Source organism: Sapajus apella, unplaced genomic scaffold, assembly GCF_009761245.1.
Source record: "Sapajus apella isolate SASKATOON/1434 unplaced genomic scaffold, GSC_monkey_1.0 scaffold119, whole genome shotgun sequence".
In the NCBI taxonomy this organism is placed as follows: domain Eukaryota; kingdom Metazoa; phylum Chordata; class Mammalia; order Primates; family Cebidae; genus Sapajus; species Sapajus apella.
In genome coordinates, this window is record NW_022437059.1 from 2,809,963 (window position 1) to 2,829,250 (window position 19,288).

General features: G+C 40.3%; 1 protein-coding gene and 1 pseudogene across 2 annotated transcripts in view; both read right to left on the reverse strand.

The window, feature by feature from the left end:
• AIM2 (absent in melanoma 2) overlaps positions 1-6,355 on the reverse strand; it is a 26,020-nt gene extending 19,665 nt beyond the window's left edge. Inside the window, exons 1-2 of one of the 2 annotated variants that reach the window (XM_032260769.1) lie at positions 6,064-6,355; positions 4,749-4,910 (exon numbers count right to left, since the gene is read on the reverse strand). The gene's annotated coding sequence lies outside the window, so the exon portion shown is untranslated. The remainder of the gene's footprint in view (positions 1-4,748; positions 4,911-6,063) is intronic. The other variant, XM_032260766.1, reaches the window with a different exon arrangement.
• A 4,890-nt stretch (positions 6,356-11,245) lies between these two features.
• Positions 11,246-12,113, reverse strand: LOC116538393 (annotated as a pseudogene).
• Positions 12,114-19,288: the final 7,175 nt, after the last annotated feature.

Below are 19,288 nucleotides of genomic sequence, written 5' to 3' on the forward strand. Positions count from 1 at the left end.
TGTATTTTTAGTAGAGACGGGGTTTCACCATGTTGACCAGGATGGTCTCGATCTCTTGACCTCGTGATCCACCCGCCTCGGCCTCCCAAAGTGCTGGGATTACAGGCGTGAGCCACCGCGCCCAGCACAATTGTATTTTTTTATAGCTATCAACTTGCTCTCTCTTGGCAGTTCATTCACTTCACCATGTATTGGACCCTAGGCTAGATAATTTCTACACTTTATGTCATTATCAGACCTATGATCAGGAGTGGTATTAAAATATATTTAACAAACTATATGGCACAAGGATTGGTCATTAAAACAGGCACTGGCTGTACATGTCCACTAGTGCCGTCTAAGACCACTATGTCACTGACTTATGGACTAGTGATCTCCTTGTCAATCTGATCTAGCCGCACTGGCCTCATTACATTCTTGAACCCTTTTAGGGACACTCTCATTTCAAGGATATTTGTATTTGTTGTTCTTTTTGCTTTGAAAATCTCTTGCTAGATTTATATGGTTTGCGCTTATACCTTCCTGCCTACTACTTATTCTAGATACTTTATTCATATTATTTTTTAATTTTTCTACTATCCTCAGTAGAAGGATCTTTGTCTAAGATCTTTGTCTCTTTTGCTCCTTACTGCATTTTCAGCATTGAGAAGAATGCCACAGAGCATGGGTTCAATGATTATTCTGGAATAAATCAATCAACTAATCTATTCAACAATGCCCTGATGTAGATAACTTTTTCTTCATTTTACAAACCAGGAAGTTGTGAATCAGAGAAACAGTATAACTTGCAAAAGAATGCACAGACAGTAAATGGAGGAGCCTGAATTAGCCTGCATCTGTTTGATTTCAAAAGTAATGCTTTCCTACTGCGCCATGCTGCCCTCAAGGGAAAAAAAGTTTCATGGTTTCTGCACGGTCCAACAAGGATGTGTGGGTTTTGTACTCTCTCGAGTTCCCTTCTGGAACTATATTATCCAGCACCCATCTAAATTGCTGTTGACATGACTCATATTTATAATGTTTGCATCTTGAGTCTACAGGGTATATACGTGGGACTTAAGGAGTGTAAAAACAAATGACAGAGGAAGAGGAGTGCTTAGACCCACAGGCACTGATTAACAATTGAAGGTAAAGAGAGAGTAAACCATTAATTATCTTAGGTTTCTACTCTGGAAAATTAAATAGGTTGTACATGAAACTAAAGACAGAGAAATAAGTTTATCAAAGTCTAAGAAGTATGCATGGGAGAAGTTTTGATACATTGTGCTTAAGATGCATTAGGACTAGTGAACAGAGGTATCTAAGTATCCAGTTGGTTACTGGCCCAATTCATCATGCCCTCCCCCAAGTCTCATTTTGATCACCTGTCCTATTATTCTGGTTCCCTATTTCCTGTTTCCCCAATTCACTGTCATCTCTGTCATCTGGTTGTTTTTTTTTTTTTTTTGAGATGGAGTCTTGCTCTGTTGCCCAGGCTGGAGTGCAGTGTGCGATCTTGGTTCACTGCAACCTCTGCCTCCTGGGTTCAAGCAATTCTTCTGCCTCAGCCTCCCGAGTAGTGGGATTACAGGCACCCACTACCACGCCGAGCTAATTTTTTGAATTTTTAGTAGAGGCGGGGTTTCACTGTATTAGCCAGGATGGTTTTATGTCTCTGGACCTTGTGATTTGCCTGCCTCGGTCTCCCAAAGTGCTGGGATTACAGGCATGAGCCACCAAGCCCAGCCTGCCATCTGTTTTTTAGCTTCACAATAACCCTGACTGTTCTTCTGGAGGAAGTCTGAATTCCAGAACACGATATTCAAAGGGACATGGCCAAAGGTGTTTGGTTTAAAATATGTCAGTGACTGAGACAATCCAATAGGGCAGGTGAAGATAATAATTTAAACCAAGATTCTAAGCAGGATGTAGAACTCATAGTCAAGTGAAAACCTGGGCCACACTTCAAGCCATCTGACCTTTAATAGGAGAATAAAAATCCAGAGAATTGAAATCCGTGAGTGGGTTAGAATCAAAGGCTCTGCCAAGCAAGTTAAGGATTAGGGAATTCCATTCTCAGAAGGGTGAAATGTACAGTATGGAAGCAGAGACGGGCACTCAGTTCTTTAAACCAAGTCAATTCAACAGGGAGAAGGGTGGGAAAGGAGGAGAAAATGTCTGCACAGCTAGCATGCATGTTATTGGATCTGTGGCAGCAAGACAAATTCAAGTCTCTGACTCATGAGCTAGCTTATAGTTACTCCATTGCTATAGCCACCACTGGCTTAGAAATTTGGTGGGGTTCAGCATTACAGGAAATGAAATAGCCAAGGGGACTCGAGTTTGCTGGTTAACATCAATCTTCGGCTCTGGCAATTCAGCTAAATAATATTCTCTTATTGGGGACACACACATACACACACACACACACTCTCTCTCTCTCTCTCTCTCTCTCTCTCTCATTTGCAAGCTTGGAAGATAAATCTGGGTATTCATTTTTAATTTAACAAATATTTAACACTTTATATGTAACTGATACTGTGGATAAACAAATGAGAAGAGGACAAAAAAAAAAGTCTACTCTCATGGCTTCTCTCTTACTTCCATAGCTTGAGTGACAGGCATGCTAACCATGCAGACATTTTCTTCTCCCTTCTTAACCTTTCTCCCTACTGAATTGACCTTGGTTTGCACAAGTGAGTGGTACTTTGCTAGTAGAATAAACATATGTATATATAATCTCTTGTGTATATTTTATATATATCATATAAATACTATGTGTGTGTGTGCACATGCACTATGGAGGAAAATAAAGCAGGAGCAGGCAGGAGTGCCAGAAATGGGGCATGAAATTGCTAATTTAAATAGAGTGGTCAGAAAAGGTGAAGATCAGAAATTGAAAAGGTAACATTTAATCAGAGGATGAGAAAGTAAGGAAGCAAGCCTGGCAGCTTATCGGAGCAAATGGGATTCTAGGAAGAGAGAACAGAAAGTGCAAGGGGGCCTCAGACAAGGGTGTGATCAGAACATTCAATTAAGTTGGAAAAATCAGTGTGGTTGGAGAGGAGGAGCAAGAGGAAAGAGAAGATGGAGGTCAAGTCAGACAGAATTAGACCCGACTGTGAAGTGCCTCATCAGCAACTTGCTCTAACTTTGAATGAAATAAGAGAGTTTTGAGCAGAGAAGTGCAGGATATGACTTATATTTTGCAACAAGGTGAAAAACAAGAAGGTCAGTTAGGCTATTGTAATAATGCAGGGGAGAGATGAAGACATCCATCTAGCAGAGTCGCAGTGAAGATAGAAGAAGCGATTGTACTCAAATTACATGCATTTAATTCACAGGAAATAGAATTTCCTAATAGACTGGACCTGGAGTGCCGAAGAGAAGCTAAGAAACACACTTAGGCTGGGCGCGGTGGCTCACGCCGCTATAATCTCAGCACTTTGGGAGGCCGAGGCGGGTGGATCACTTGAGGTCAGGAGTTCAAAACCAGCCTGTCCAACATGGCGAAACCCCATCTTTACTTAAAATACAAAATTAGCCAGGCATGGTGGTGCATGCCTGTAATCCCAGCTACTCGGGAGGCTGAGGCAGGAGAATCACTTGAACCTGGGAGGCGGAGGCTGTAGTGAGCCAAGATTGTGCCACTGCACTCCAGCCTGGGCAACAAGAGCAAAACTCCATCTCAAAAAAAAAAAAAAAAAAAAAAGAAAAGAAACATACTTAGATTTTTTTGACTAAACACCTGAAAAAAGTCAAAATGCTACTGATATTGCAAAGTGGATGTCAGAGGAGCATATTTGGAATGTGCTGGGAGAAGGTTAGGAATGTGGACTTGGACATATTAAGTTGGTGATGCCTGCTAGAGCTTCAAGTGCATAGTTCAGATACCCAGGTGGAGTTTAGGAGAGTGCTAGTCTAGAGATGTGAGCTTGGGAATCACTAGCACACAGGTAGTAACAGTAAAAGCCATAAAGATAAACGATTTCACCAAGGGAGGAAGTGCAGAAAGAGGAAGTCCAAAGTTTGCCCCTGGCCATTCCATTATCGACAGTGTGAGGGATGAAGACTGACCAGCCATGGTGACTGAACGGGCATGAGTGGTGAGACAGGTAGAAAACTAGGAAGAACAGTGGTTAAGGTGCTGAGAAGGTAATTCTTAAGGAGATAAAAAGATAAAATGTGCCACGTGTTTCTAACGTGCTAGGTAGGATGAGGACTGCAGAAAAGACATAGAATTAGCAATCAGGGGTTACTGGTGACACTGATAATAGCAGTTTTGATAGAGAATGGTGCAGAAGAAATTTTAACTTGAGTATACAAAATATATTAAGATTGAGAAGTGCTGTGAAGGAAAACAAAACAGGCAAAGCAGAGGGGTGCCAGGAATGAGGAGTAAAATTGCTCATGTAAATTGAGTGGTCAGAAAAAGGGTGGACAAAAAAGGGAGCATGCAAGTAAAGCCAACCTTTTTGGTAGAAAGGTCCAGAGAAATGTGGTAAGTGCTGGAAGGAGAGGTGGAGTTGACAGAGTGTTTTCTTTTTGTTCGCTTGCTTTTCTAACATTGGAGAAAATACAGAATATTTCATGCTGATGAGAATGAACTGGGAGAGAGGAAAAATTGGTGATATAGAAGAACAAAAAGAAAATTTCTTAAGCAAGTAAAACCTGAGAATGATTCCTCTTTGAGACACACCTTATGAAACAAAGCAAGCCCACCCAGCATTTCCCCTATGCGCCATCTGCAATGGAGGAACAGTGCCTACCTTCTTCATGCCAGGACTGCAGGGATTTCAAACTGTGTTAACTTGCTGCCCAAGGCTGACAATTATTCTGCCAGACACAGACTTCAATCCTGGTTCTGCTATTTGCTAGCTGTTTTGTGACATCTGGTAAATTATACCCTTCTAAAGTGTCCATATCCTTAACTGCAAAATGGGGGAAATGTTATCAACATTAAATAATTAATGTTGGAATAAGATAATTCCATTCAAGTAAGTCACGAACTTACAACAGAGCCTTGCAAAGAGTAATCATTCGGCCAGGGTTAGGTATCAGTATAAATAGTGATAATATGCCGGGCGTGGTGGCTCATGCCCATAATCCCAGCACTTTGGGAGGCCGAGGCAGGCAGATCACGAGGTCAAGAGATCGAGACCATCCCGACCAAAATAGTGAAACCCCATCTGTACTAAATATAAAAATTAGCTGGGCATGGTGACGCACATCTGTAGTCCCAGCTACTTGGGAGGCTGAGGCAGGAGAATTGTTTGAACCCAGGAGGTGGAGGTTGCAGTGAGCCGAGATCACGGCACTGTACTCCAGCCTGGCGCCTGGCAACAGAGCGAGACTCTGTCTCAAAAAAAAAAAAAAAAAAAAAGTGATAGTAGTAGATATCTAGTCATGATATTTGGTGACAAATAATAGTTTCATATGGGATGGCAGGTCACAATCTGGATTTGAGACTGAGATTAAAAGGTAGGAGAATATCTTATTTAAAATGTTTTATCAAAGAATAGATTAAGAGGACACAGGGGAGGTAGAAGTGCAAGGTTGGAATGAAAAGGCTTTCTGGGCGGGGATGAGCAAACCAGGGCAACAGATGATGAAGAACTAGAGTGATGTTGAAATCACACCAGAGCATCCCACTGGGGCTAGACCAGGGGCTTCGTGGGTGGTTGTGGGGTCAGGAAATGAAGCCCTGCACTGTGTGAGAAGAGGCATTCATTACTGGGAAATTCCCAAGTGCTATGTGGGGCTTCCGTCAAGTAAAATGTTCACTGCCTGGGAAGGTACGGGGCCCAGCCAGGGGAATGTGACATAAAGATCAGTCTTACAAATAGGCTGATAGATAAACCCCAATGGAAGCTGAAGCTTCAGGAACACCAGCTCAAAGACACCAGAGAACATGGCTAAAGTGAATAAAACAAACGAACCCATCCTTTCACAGCTGGTGTCCATTTTCGCAGGTTCAAGTTCTCAAAGGGGTGCATAACATGGCTGGTCTTTCCTCAGCTGTCTTTCTTGGTGGAGAAAGGGTTCAGTCTCTTGTCTCTAACCCAGTACCTCCATGGTGCTTACCTCCTGATCCCTGGTGTGATCAGCAAACCGGGTCTGCCACCTTCTCTTCAGAGAGCTTAACTAGCAGGGGGCTTAGGAGACCATGCCCAAATCATCTAGGTGACTTTCAAAGCGACAAAGGCTCTGAAACTTCTGAACAGCTTCACACATACACCAAATAAACACTTCCTTTCACTCCCAGGGCCAGCGCGGGTTGGAGAGACAACTGGAGCTCTAATTGGCTGAGCTGGTTTGGGTTCTTTCTAGCAACCACAGAAGAAAATTCTTGTAGCAACTTGTAGCTGAGTCATCCCACATAGTTACACTGATTGGAAACTGAAAGTGGTCAGAAAGCTGTGAAAAATGACCACAGATCTTATTGGTACACTTTGTGACTAAGGGGCCTAGCAGATGACATTTTATTTTTATTTTTATTTTTTTATTTTCTTTTGAGACGGAGTCTTGCTCTGTTGCCAGGCTGGAGTGCAGTGACGTGATCTTGGCTCACTGCAACCTCCACCACCCGGGTTCAAGCGATTCGCCTGCCTCAGCCTCCCGAGTAACTGGGACTGTAGACATACCCAGCTAATGTTTGTATTTTTAGTAGAGACGTGGTTTCACCATGTTGGCCAGGATGGTCTCGATCTCTTGATCTTGTGATCTGCCTGCCTTGGCCTCCCAAAATGCTGAGATTACAGGCAAGTGCACCGTTGTCTGGCCCAGATAACATTTTTCTGGTATAAACAAGCACACTGATCTCGGAGGGCATCTAAAAGTGTTGCCAGTAGGCCAGTGCAGGTTCTTGTCATCAAAGCACAAAAGAATCTGAAAATGAGACCAAAGTGAAAGTGTAGACATTTTATCGAGGAGCAAAAGCAAGGATACACCCAAGGGAAGAGAGTGGGCACTCAAAGAATGAGTCACAGGCAATGCGGTTCATATAATATAGGGATAAGCACAATGAAGGTAGAAAGTACTCTATAATAAGGGGAGGCGTTTTCTGGAAAATGGGTGAGCAATTCTCAGAATCAGGGTGCCACCGTTTTCTTGACTAAAGATAGTTAATCCGGAACTGTTATGGTGTCAGGTGCATGATGGGAGTGGGAAGTTTCGTTATGGAAATTTTATGATACTAAAGGGCATAATGAAGCTAAGGGTCAGCAGTTAACCAAGTTTTCAACCATCTTGGATTTAACCAGTTGCGGCCAGTTTCTTCCGTTCTCATCCGTGCCTAAGGAGGAAGTCTGCAATCTGTTCATTGTCACAGCCGGTTGTAACAGTTCCTGTCTCCTAGGGGGCGTGTCCCTCTGCTCTAAAGTTTTTGACCCCATTTTTATTGCTTGTAGCTACCTGCAAGTAATCGTGCCTCATTCCCTCACTAACTGCTTGCCTCAAAAGCATATATACAGTCTTTCTTCCTAACCCGGACTCCTAACCCTAAATTCAGAGCCTGAGGGCTTGATTCTGGTCAGCAATTTACTTGAACTTTTCATTTCTCATTCATTGAATCAACAATTATGCACTGAACATCTAATAGGATGTATTAGTTTCTGGGAACATAATCGTTAATAAGACAAAGTTCCAGATGTTGAGCGGCTCTGCCAAGTCATAGAAACAGACATGTAATTTAATAATCGCAATAGCACATGGTGCTAAGTGTTATAATTAAAGCATGTTCAAGATGCTATGGGAGCAGAGGAAAAGCACCTTAGCCATGCTCAGGTCATCAGCCCAGAGCTGCGGGACTGCCGTCACTTTCTGCTCTAAGGTCTATTTCTAAACTTTTGCCAGCTGTCGGCTCAAATATCACCTTATCTGTGGGGCTTCCCTGACCAGCATGTTCTTTACCTCTTCCCCACATTATTTTTTCCCACATGTGGTACTGACCACTATCTGACATACTGTATATGTTATTTGTTTGTCTGTTATCTGGCTCTTGCTCTTAAAATGTAAGGCACATGAGGAAAAAGATTTCTGCGTCTTAGCTGACTACATTCACTTCATCTGACACAGTGCCAGACACAAAGGAAGTGTTCAGAAAATGTTTGTTGAATGAATAAATGAATGCATGAATGAGTGAATCACAGAAGGCTAAAGAACACCAAAAAGATAGCAAAATATAAGAATTAAAAAGATGTAAAGTGTATGAATTTGGTAACTTACTGAGTAAATGAGAGAAAGCTCCCTGCTGGGGGAGAAGCCGACAAGCACCAGCCCCGGAGAGGCTTAGTGATTTGAGGCTTCAGGTCCTGTGAAAGGTGAGTTAAGTGATTAGGCTGGGAACTGGTCTCAATGAGGAGCAGGTACACTGCTCCACCTGGGGCAGATCGACAAGTACTCATCCCCCAGCTTTGGCGTCAGGTGCATGATGGGAGCTTTGTTTTACCAAGAAATTTAATCAGAGAGATACCCGACTGGGTGACACAAGGCACAGAAGGGAAAGGAGGCAACTGTGCTGAAAAAGGAGGTTTATTAACAGTTTCACAGAGGAAAGTGGGATTTCCAAGCCCTTTCCTCCCTGACCTCTAAAGTACTCATAGCCAGGGTTATGCCATAAGCAGAACACTGGAGGATCCCACTGCAGTGACTGGCCCAAGAGGGGAAAACTCCCACAGTTAACTGACATTTTGAGTTTTCCAATGCACAGACTCAGGCCCTTTCCTGTTAATCCTATAATTAAACTAACTCATAAATAAACCAGGTCCACACAAAAAGAATTCAAGTCACTTTTGTGTGTAGATATGTGTGCACATTTCTTTCTTAAATATCAGTAAACAGATATAAATAACATTCAGAAAAGCCTCCAACTTAAAAAAAAAAAAAAAAGAAATCAGAAGAAGCAACTTAAACAAGGGCAAAGCAGAGGGTAGAAGAAGAAATATATACGGTCATCAGAGAGATAAGAAAAGACATTACATCTATGAAACAAAAAGGCAGTGCTAATACTTATAAAAAATGAACAAATTAACAGAAGAGATTTTATAAATATATTTTCTAAATGTGATATCAGAAACACTTTAAAGCTAATAGAGTGATAAAGTTGAAGAGCTCTTTCCAAAAGTATACCTAGAAAACAATGAAATGGAAAAATTGGAGAGCAAAGATAAGACATATACAGGTTGATTCCAGGATTCCAGGATGAGTAATAACCAGCTAAGAAGCATTTAAACAAGAGTCAATGGAGAAAAAAGAAAATTATCAAAGAAATATCAAATTTGATGAATGAGACAGAACACACACAAAAGCATGTCATTTTGCATTTTTTTCTAGGTTTTTTGTTTTTTTAGTAGACTTAATTTTTTTAAAGCAGTTTTAGGTTCACAATAAAACTGAGCTGAAGGTACAGCGATTTCCCATATACCCCTTTCCCTCACACATGCACAGCCTCCTCATTATCAACATTCCCACCAGGTGGACCTTGCATGGAACCAGCATTATCACCCAGTCTCCATAGTTTACATTAGGGTTCACTTGGTGGTGTACATTCTGTGGGTTTGGGCAAATGTATAATGAGTATCCATCCTCACACTATCATACAGGGTGGTGTCACTGCCCTAAAATCCTTTGTGCTCTCATCTCTCTCTCCCCACAAATCCTGGAAACCACTAATCTTTTTACTGTCTCCATGGTTTCGCTGTTCCTGGAAATTCATATAGTTGAAGTCATACAGTATATGGCCTTTTCAGATTGTCCTCTTTAGTAATACGCATTTAAGATTCCTCCATGGTTTTCTGTGGCTTGATGGCTCATTTCTTTTTAGCTCTATATCATATTCTATTGTCTGCGTTTATCTGAATTTATCCATTCACCTACTGAATAACATGTTGGTTGCTTCCAAATTTTGGAAATTATGAATAAACCTTCTATAAGTATCTGTGTGCACGTTTTTATGTGGACCTAATTTTTCAACTTTGGGTCAGTATTAAGGAATGTAATTGCTATATTGTACAATAAGAGTATGTTTAGTCTTATAACAAACCACTAACTTTTTTGTTTAATTAATTGATTTTTTTTGTACTTTGGGCTCTGGGTTACATGTGCACATCCTTCATCCTGCAGGATTGTTGCATAGGTACATATATGCCATGGTGGTTTGCTATCTCCCCGCCCGCCTTTCCCCCTACCATTGCTGACATCAGGCATTTCTCCCAGTGTTATCCCTCCCCATCCTCCCTTCCTCTCCACCCCCGCACCTGGCCCAGTGAATGTTGTTCCCTTCCCTGTGCCCAAGTGCTCTCATTGTTTATCACCCACCTATGAGCGAAAATATGTGGGGTTTGGTTTTCTGTTCTTGTGTCAGTTTGCTGAGAATGATGGTTTCTAGATTCATCCATGTCTCTACAAAGGACATGAACTCGTCGTTTTTTTATGGCTGCATAGTATTCCATGGTGTACATGTGCCACATTTTCTTTGTCCAGTCTATCATTGATGGGCATTTGGTCAAGAAATGTTTATGGGCAAATGAAAAGTATCTAATAAGCACCACATTGAACAGTTTTAAGAATAAGGAGAAAATATATGACTCTGAAGACTTTTTTATCTTATCCATAGATTTCTTTAAAGGGTATACTTTAGAAATACATCATATAAAGAATTGTTCAAATGAGAACACATGGACACAGGGAGGGGAGCACTACACACTGGGGTCATTTGGGGGGAAATAGGGGAGGTACGGTGGGGGGTAGGGAGCTGGGGAGAGACAGCAAGGGGAGAGATGCCAGATGTAGGTGATGGGGAGGAAGGCAGCAAATCACACTGCCACGTGTGTACCTATGCAACAATCTTGCATGTTCTTCACATGTACTCCAAAACCTAAAACGCAATAAAATAAATAAATGGGGAAAAAAAAAAAAGAATTGTTCAGACTTGTTTAGTGATGTCTCAATTTCAGAACTTTTACAAAGAAATCACAGGTAATAGCAAACACCTCAATGCAATTAAATCCTAACTTTAAAAAAGTATCTTTAAATAGTGGTTTCCATCAGAATTTCCTGGGAGGAGCTTGTGAAAATACAGATTTTAGGCCTCACCCCCAGAGTTCCTGACAAGTTCCTGGGTGATTCTGATGCTGTTAGTCTTGGTGCAGCACTTAGAGAACCACTGCTTTAATATATAATGATCCCTGGCATCAATGTCCACATACCTTTGCATTTTCTAATAGTAAATAAACAAAAGAACATTTCTGATAGGACTTCAACAAACTTTAGATCTTTAGATTCTTGAAATGTTCTACTTAAATGGAATAGAGCATCTAACTTATTTATCTTGGCTCAAAATGATTCCTCTGAGTTTAAAAGACAGAGCCAAGGGATAGTCTAATACTAGATAATCTATGACTTCATGAAAGCATTTGTTAACAAAATATATTACTATTATGATACAACGGCCTTGCTCTTATCTTCTTCATGCATCTTCTCTATAGAAAATTCAATAAGAAATTATGAAGATTTTCATACTCAGAATGAGAACTCAACTTATGAATATACACATAAATATCACAATGAATCATCATACTCAAGACTCAGTTTCAGAAACTTCTTCATCAGGGCAACAGTAATATTCCACAAAACATATTTGCCCTTCTTCATTCTAATAATATGCTATAATGAAAGAAATCCTGTCATTTATGTGAATAGAAACCTTACAAGATAGGACTAATGCCTTTGTAAAGGGTATCAGCAAAGAAATCAAATCTGTTGACCTGGGTCTGATTACAATGAAATTCTTGCATCAAATAAGAATCTTTGGAAGTCAAGTTGCGAACTTCCTAAATTTCCAAAAGTAGATAACCTGAAATAATGCTTGTCAGGAGACATGATGATCCGTAGGACTTCAGTCATCACATCCAATTTGGGAAATGCTTCAGAGCCCCTCTGACTGCAGAACAATTTTATTAATAACATTGGTGCTGCAGAAGTCAAAATCCAGAGGCTCCTCAGGCTTTTGAGTATTGATTTTGCATACTATCACCATTCCTCCTTCTTCCAAAAATAGCATCCAAGGGTCATCATAACCTTGGTAACACATTCAAAAGTGCAGTTAAAATCCCTGGCATAGGACTTGATCCAAAAATAAACAGTCTAAAGGACAATTAAGTTAATTTAAAAGTAACAGACTCTTCCTGATATGTAAACTCTCAAAATTCTCCACCCTTTGCAGTGTGGCCCAGATGCTAGAGAGCCCTTCCCAGCCAAGTCCCTGGGGAAGTAAGATCCATCTCCTTGAAAACAGGAGTGAGTGGAGCAGCTCCCCAAACTCTTAATTTTTACTTTCAATTTCATTGATTTGGGCTCTAATTTTTTTAAACTTTATTTTCTTATGCTTACTTTGCAGTTAACTTTCACTTATTTCCCTAGTTTCCTAACATGGGAGCTTAGATGATTGATTTTTAGGTATTTCTTTTTTTAAAATTTTAAAATTACAGAACACCGAGCGAGAAGATGCTGAAAGCTTCCTGAAAAGGAATAGATCATATCCCTGGATTAGGAATAAGAATAGAATTGGCATTCTTGACAGCAACACTGGAAGCTAAGGGACAGTGGAGCAATTCCTTTAACATTTGACAAAAACAATTTTCAGGCTGGTCTTCTATGCCTAGCTGATAATTATAAGTACATGTACATGTAAGGAAGGAACAAAGCTATTCAGGAATCTCCATGTCTTAGTTTGTTTGGGCCTATGTAACAAAAGTACTATAGACTAAGTGGCTTATAAACAATAATTTATACACACATTTATTTCTCACAGTTCTGGAGGCTGGAAAGTCCAAGATCAAGGTACCAGCATATTCAGTATCTGGTGAGGACTTGCTTCCTGGTTCACAGACAGCCATCTTTTTCTCTTTTCTGTGCTTTTCTTTCTCTCTCTCTTTTTTTTTCTTTTAGAGGCAAGGTCTTGCCATGTTGCCAAAGCTGGGCTCTAACTCCTAGACAGCAGGTATGCACCACCACACGTAGCAAGATGATGGCTTTTTGCTGTGTTGACACATGGCAGAAGAGATGAAAGAGCTCTCTGGGCACTATCCCAGATAGTATAAGACCACTAATCCTATCCAAGAAGGCTGTGCCTTCATGATTTAATCACCTCCCCAAAGCCCCACCTCCTAATATCGTTACATTAGGGGTTAGGGTTTTAACATATGAATTTTGAGGTTGACATTCAGTCCACAAGGATGATGTCACCCCAGGATAAGGGTGGCCAGAAGCCCTTAAATCTTGACTTGTACACAGCTAGACTGAAACTTGATCAAAGCAGGGGACAGAAAGCTCAAGAAAGAATATTTCCTAAGGAAAAATGTGTGTGAGAGATATGTTTATGTGTTGCAGAGAAATTGGCTGAATTTATTTTGAGAGAAATTTTACTGTTTTGGATGTTTTAAAAGAATTAGCAATAAGCACATCAAGATTGAACTCACTCTCTCTCTCTCTATATATATATATATGTGTGTGTGTGTGTGTATATATATATATATACATATATATATATATATATATTAAGATGGGGCTTCACCATGTTGGTCAGGCTGGTCTTGAACTCCCAACCTCAGGTGATCTGCCTTCCTTGGCCTCCAAAGTGCTTGGATTACAGGCATAAGCCACCACACCTGGCCTGAACAAAATATTAAAGATGTGTCCTTGGCTTCAGAAAAAAATAAAGATGCATAAAGAAGGAATTTAAACATACTATATGGCTTAACCATTAGTTTTATTTAGCTAGTTATGGTAACGTAAAACACCAATCAGTGATTTAATCAACAATTGTGAAACGACTATATTGGGAAAGCGGGAAGAGAGATGACTTACATGTATTTGCAAGATACAGGGTTCCAAAAATGTAAGAGAAGAGGTATAAGAAAACTAAATTTGTATGTGCGATTGCAGCAAATCAATAGATAATGGAGTGGCTAAAATTGAAACCTAGGAATATAACAAATTATTATGAAAGGTTAAAAAATATTGCCTCAAGTGAGTGGGAATTGGGAGCAGGAAGGTATGAGGCAGGGGACTATCTTTATTACCATCCTTGTAATATTATTGACTTTTAATCAATAGTAATATATTAATTTAATGAAAATAAATTTAAAACATAAATAGCTCCACTAAATGCTCACTAAAGCATCTTCCTATTCTGTCATCCTAAGGATCTATATTCTATACCATTAATCCCGATATGACCTATTATAAAATATAATAATATTTCAGAAATAGAATACATTACCTCCAGCTAAGGGAATTTGAAAAGATCCAATTAGAGAAAAACAACGGCACTTGGACTAGTCCTATTAGAAGGAATGTGAGTTTTGATATGTGGAAGTACAAAAAGTGGAATTCTAGGCCAATGGAATTGAGTAGTCAATAATTATGGACCATCTATATATAACCAATTCTTGATGCATTCTCTGGAGTCCCTGATTGCCTCTGGCACAGAGAGCTAACTTTTACCACTCAGCCAGTAAGCCAGTAAGTGAGAGATGTTTGTCACAGGTTATCTCATGTAACCCTACACTCTATGTGGTAAATATATTAACTATACCACGTAAGTGAGGGAACAGAATTTTAAGAGGTTAAGTCATTTGCTCAGGGTACCGTGTTAGTATGTGGTAGGGTAAAAATTTAAACACAATTTTCTAAAATTCCAATCTCTTTCCATCACTCTGCCCTGCTTTTTTGGAATATTTGTACATGATTTATATATTCTATATAATGTGATCACATGAAACCCTGGAGAGGCAGGGCCTGCCCTCCTCCAAGCCCACCTATTTCTTTTTTTTTTTATTGCATTTTAGGTTTTGGGGTACATGTGAAGAACATGCAAGATTGTTGCATAGGTACACATGTGGCAGTGTGATTTGCTGCCTTCTTCCCGATCACCTATATCTGGCATTTCTCCCCATGCTATCTCTCCCCAACTCCCCACCCCCCATTGTCCCTCCCCTATTTCCCCCCAACAGACCCCAGGGTATAGTGCTCCCCTCCCTGTGCCCATGTGTTCTCATTGTTCAACACCCGCCTATGAGTGAGAACATGCGGTGTTTGATTTTCTGCTCTTGTGTCAGTTTGCTGAAAATGATGGTTTCCAGGTTCAGCCATGTCCCTACAAAGGACACGAACTCATCGTTTTTTATGGCTGCGTAGTATTCCATGGTGTATATGTGCCACATTTTCCCTGTCCAGTCTATCATTGATGGGCATTTGGGTTGGTTCCAGGTCTTTGCTATTGTAAACAGTGCTGCAATGAACATTCGTGTGCACGTGTCCTTATAGTAGAACGATTTATCATCCTTTGGATATATACCCAGTAATGGGATTGCTGGGTCAAATGGAATTTCTATTTCTAGGTCCTTGGGGAATGGCCACACTGTCTTCCACAGTGGTTGAAGTAATTTATACTCCCACCAACAGTGTAAAAGTGTTCCTATTTCTCCACATCCTCTCCAGCATCTGTCGTCTCCGGATTTTTTAACGATCGCCATTCTAACTGGTGTGAGGTGGTATCTCAATGTTGTTTTGATTTGCATTTCTGTAATGACCAGTGATGATGAGCATTTTTTCATATGTTTGTTGGCCACATCTATGTCTTCTTTTGTAAAGTATCTGTTCATATCCTTTGCCCACTTTTGAATAGCCTTGTTTGTTTTTTTCTTGTAAACCGGCTTTAGTTCTTTGTAAATTCTGGATATCAGCCCTTTGTCAGATGGGTAAACTGCAAAAATTTTTTCCCCTTCTATTGGTTGCTGATTCACTCAAATGACTGTTTCTTTCACCGTGCAGAAGCTGTGGAGTTTGATTAGGTCCCATTTGTCTATTTTGGCTTTTGTTTCCAATGCTTTTGGTGTTTTGGTCATGAAGTCCTTGTCTATGCCTATGTCCTGAATGGTTTTGCCTAGATTTACTTCTAGGGTTTTTATGGTGTTAGGTCTTATGTTTAAGTCTTGAATCCATCTGGAGTGAATTTTAGTGTAAGGTGTCAGGAAGGGGTCCAGTTTCTGCTTTCTGCACATTGCTAGCCAGTTTTCCCAACACCATTTATTAAATAGGGAATCCTTTCCCCATTGCTTGTTTTTATCAGGTTTGTCAAAGATCAGATGGTTGTAGATATGTTGTGTTGCCTCTGAGGCCTCTGTTCTGTCCCATTGGTCTATATCACTGTTTTGGTACCAGTACCATGCTGTTTTGATTACCGTAGACTTGTAGTATAGTTTGAAGTCCGGTAGTGTGATCTTTGTTCTTTTTGCTTAGAATTGATTTGGCTATGCGGGCTCTCTTTTGGTTCCATATGAAGTTTAAGGTGGTTTTTTCCAGTTCTGTGAAGAAGGTCTTTGGTAGCTTGATGGGGATAGCGTTGAATCTGTAAATTACTTTGGGCAGTATGGCCATTTTCACGATATCGATTCTTCCTAACCATGAGCATGGAATGCTTCTCCATCTGTTTGTGTCCTCTCTTATTTCATTGAGCAGTGGCTTGTAGTTCTCCTTAAAGAGGTCCTTTACGTTCCTTGTTAGTTGTATTCCTAGGTATTTTATTCTCTTTGTGGCAATTGTGAATTGCAGTTCGTTGTTGATTTGGCTCTCTTTAAGTCTGTTATTGGTGTATAGAAATGCTTGTAATTTTTGCACATTGATTTTGTATCCTGAGACTTTGCTGAAGTTGCTTATCAGTTTCAAGAGACTTTGGGCTGAGACGATACGGTCTTCTAGATATACAATCATGTCGTCTGCAAATAGAGACAATTTGACTTCCTCCTTTCCTATTTGAATACCCTTTATTTCTTTTTCTTGCCCGATTGCTCTGGCTAGAACTTCCAGTACTATATTGAATAGGAGTGGTGAGAAAGGGCATCCTTGTCTAGTGCCAGATTTCAAAGGGAATGCTTCCAGTTTTTGCCCTTTCAGTATGATATTGGCTGTTGGTTTGTCGTAAACAGCTTTTATTATTTTGAGATACGTTCCATCAATACCTAGTTTATTGAGGGTTTTTAGCATAAAGGGCTGTTGAATTTTGCCAAAGGCCTTCTCTGCATCAATTGAGATAATCATGTGGTTTTTGTCTTTGGTTCTGTTTATGTGGTGAATTACGTTTATAAACTTGCATATGTTGAACCAGCCTTGCATCCCTGGGATGAAGCCTACTTGATCATGGTGGATAAGCTCTTTGATGGGCTGTTGCATTCGGCTTGCCAGTATTTTATTGAAGATTTTTGCATCTATGTTCATCATGGATACTGGCCTGAAGTTTTCTTGTTGAGTCTCTGCCGGGTTTTGGTATCAGGATGATGTTGGTCTCATAAAATGATTTGGGAGGGATTCCCTCTTTTTGGATTATTTGGAATAGGTTCAGAAGGAATGGTATGAGCTCCCCTTTGTATGTCTGGTAGAATTCGGCTGTAAACCCATCTGGACCTGCGCTTTTTTTGGGTGGTAGGCTCTTAATTGCTGCCTCAACTTCAGACCTTGTTATTGGTCTATTCAGGGTTTTGGCTTCTTCCTGGTTTAGGCTTGGGAGGATGCAAGTGTCCAGGAATTTATCCATTTCTTCCAGGTTTACTAGTTTATGTGCATAGAGTTGTTTGTAATAATCTCTGATGATGGTTTGAATTTCTGTGGAATCTGCGGTGATATCCCCTATATTGTTTTTTATTGCATCAATTTGGTTATTCTCTCTTTTCTTTTTTATTAATCTGGCTAGTGGTCTGTCTATTTTGTTGATCTTTTCTAAAAACCAGCTCCAGGATTTATTGATTTTTTTGAAGGGTTTTTTGTGTCTCTATCTTCTTCAGTTCTGCTCTGATCTTAGCTGTTTCTTGTCTTCTGCTAGGCTTTGAGTTGTTTTGATCTTGCTCCTCTAGCTCTTTCAATTTTGAGGATAGGGTGTCAATTTTAGATCTCTCCTTGCTTCTCATGTGGGCACTTGTTGCCATATATTTTTCTCTAGAGACTGCTTTAAATGTGTCCCAGAGATTCTGGTATGTTGTGTCTTCATTTTCGTTGGTTTCAAAGAACATCTTTATTTCTGCCTTCATTTCATTGTTTATCCAGTCAACATTCAAGAGCAGGTTGTTCAGTTTCCATGAAGCTGTGCGGTTCTCGGTTAGTTTTTGAATTCTGAGTTCTAACTTGATTGCACTGTGGTCTGAGAGACTGTTTGTTATTATTTCCGTTCTTTTGCATTTGCTGAGGAGTGATTTACTTCCAATTACCTGGTCAATTTTAGAGTAGGTGTGATGTGGTGCTGAGAAGAATGTATATTCTGTGGATTTGGGGTGCAGAGTTCTGTAAATGTCTATTAGGTTTGCTTGTTCTAGGTCTGAGTTCAAGTCCTGGATATCCTTGTTAATTTTCTGTCTGGTTGATCTGTCTAATATGGACAATGAAGCCCACCTATTTCTGTTTCTTGTTCACCATGTCCTTCCCTTCTCCTTTCACACAGCTAGACTTTCTACCGGAGAGAAAGCAACAACTTCAATTGCTCAAGATTCCTACTGCAAACAACATAAACTACCCTTGCTAGTTTAAGGAGACAGGAACTTTATTAAAAATATTAAACCCAGACCAGACACAGTGGCTCATGCCTGTAATCCCAGCACTTTGGGAGGCCAAGACAGGGGAGATTGCTTGAAGCCAGGAGTTCAAGGCTGTTTCAGCCACAAACAGCGACCTTGTCTCTACAAAAAATTAAAAATTATCAGGGTGTGGTGACACACGGTCGTAGTCCCAATTACTTGGGAGGGTGAGGCAGGAGAATCACTTGATTGTCCAGGAGTTTGAGCCTGCAGTAAGCTATGATACACACCACCACACTCCAGCCTGAATGGCAGAGTAAAATCCTGTCTGAAATACACACACACACACACACACATTTTACATACATACATATATATATATATATATATATATATATATATATATCAGAGATCACTGGAGAGTCTGAAGGACTGAAGGAACAAAGTCAAGACTAAACTCTGAAAAAAGGAAAAACAAAAATGTATTTCCCACACCTTCTCCCTCCATCCACATACACACACACCAAACCAGGCAACAAAACTATTCCGAATCAGTTCACTGCTTTCTGCTCCCTAAACATATAATGCCAAGACCTGACTACACGTGATTGCTAAATCTACAGTACAAATGCCACTTCCATATGTATGTTGCAATTGCTGCTATTGTCTAAAACCCAGACATCTCTGAAGCCAGCCACATCAGCAAGATGGAAACCCCATGGAGAGCCAGGTTCTCATGTTGATGA